Source organism: Galeopterus variegatus, unplaced genomic scaffold (assembly GCF_000696425.1).
Source record: "Galeopterus variegatus unplaced genomic scaffold, G_variegatus-3.0.2 Scaffold2157, whole genome shotgun sequence".
NCBI lineage: Eukaryota > Metazoa > Chordata > Mammalia > Dermoptera > Cynocephalidae > Galeopterus > Galeopterus variegatus.
Window position 1 is genome coordinate 110,154 of NW_007728268.1, and position 1,664 is coordinate 111,817.

The following is a 1,664-nucleotide window of genomic DNA, read 5'->3' on the forward strand; positions in this document are numbered from 1 at the left end:
CCTTCCCGCCCTGCAAGAACTGGCTTCTGCTTACTTCTGAGACCGTCTTGGACCCACATCCTACACTCTCTTTACCCTCTAGGCCCTAACCTGCCCTTTGTCAGCTGGTCAAATGAACCAAATTCCTTCCAGCCTCGGGCATTCCCCATGCTGTCCCCTCTCCCTGTGCTCCCAGCTCCCGGCCCTCCCCCATGTCTTCCCCTTTCACTCCACAGACCTCTGCTCATTTTTCTCTCTTCTGCTTAGTCATCATCTTTACTAAGATTATGAACAATGAAGTGTCTTGAAAATTCTTGGGCCATGGCTCTTCTACAAGAAGTTTAGAATCAGCTTGCCAACTTCCTCCAGAAACCTTGTTGGAATTTTGATGGGGAGAGTATTGAATCTATAGATTAATTTGGAGTGAATGGACAAAACACATAAATTCAGCAATGATAATGGTGATGTGAATCACTGAGGATACAGAGACAAATGAGACGCAGCTCCTTCCCTCAAAGAGCTTTTTTGTTTATTGTCTTCCTTTTCATTTTATTTCATTATATGTGAGAAGTTCTTATCGGGCCCATTTTACAGATGAGGAAACTGAGGCTCACGAGTCGATGTCCTGACTTGCAGTAAGTCCCATGGGAAGGAAGTGGTGGGGTCAAGACCCCCACCCACGTCTGTCTGACTCAGGAACCTGCCCATCCAGTCAATTTGGTCCATGGATTTCGTTTGCGTCTGTCTGTTTGTGTGTTTGCATGCAGAGTGTGCTTCCATGTACCCAGAGGGGAAAAGCAGCTATATTTGAAGACAGCTATGTTGTGGGGTTGCATGGGAGTGTAGGCGTGTCTGCTCTATTGGATAGTGACTTCTATTTGTGTTGCTGTTGGAGTCTTTGGCTGTGTGTCTACAGTGTTGGGGGTTTTAGCTGGTTAAATTAGGGAGTGTATTGAGTAGGAAGTGTGTGTTGGGGGGACAAGAGTGGGATATTTCTGTTGGCTTTTCCTTATGTAGGATTTTAACTTTATATTTGTTGAAAAAACTCTTCTTTCAAATTAAACAAAGATTTTTTTTTTTACCATACATAACTCTAAAATTTTCTATTGAGGTATAACTTAATTTTAAGTGTCCAAATCTTAAGCTACAATTAGAAGAATTTTGACATAGACTCACCCATGTAATTGCCACTCAGATCAAGACATAAAACATGGCCAGCACCCCAATAAGAGCTCATTCATACCCCCTCGGAGTCAGTACCCTGCTAAAGTAGCCACTGTTCTGACTTCCATGACCTTAAATTAGTTTTGACTGTTCTTGAACATCTTGACAATGGAATCACACAGTGTTTCTATTTGGGGAGGTTAATAGCTAATATGGAAAAAACCTTGTGTGCTAAACGCTTTCCATATTCCACTGAATTTCTCATAACAGGTGAATAAGGTAGCATCTATTTAATTGTTGCCATTTTACAGATGGGGAAACTGAGGTTCAGAGAGGGCCCATGACTTACCCCAGTCACCCACAGCTATTCAACTCCACAGCTCTGGTCCCTGCCCATTAGACCAGAAGAGCAGAACTGCTGTCTGGGTGCAGAGAGAGCAAGAGACAGAGCCTGGAGCTCAGAGGTGCTTCCGGGTGTGCTTTTTTTTTTTTTTTTTTTTTTTTTTTTTTTTTTTTTTTTT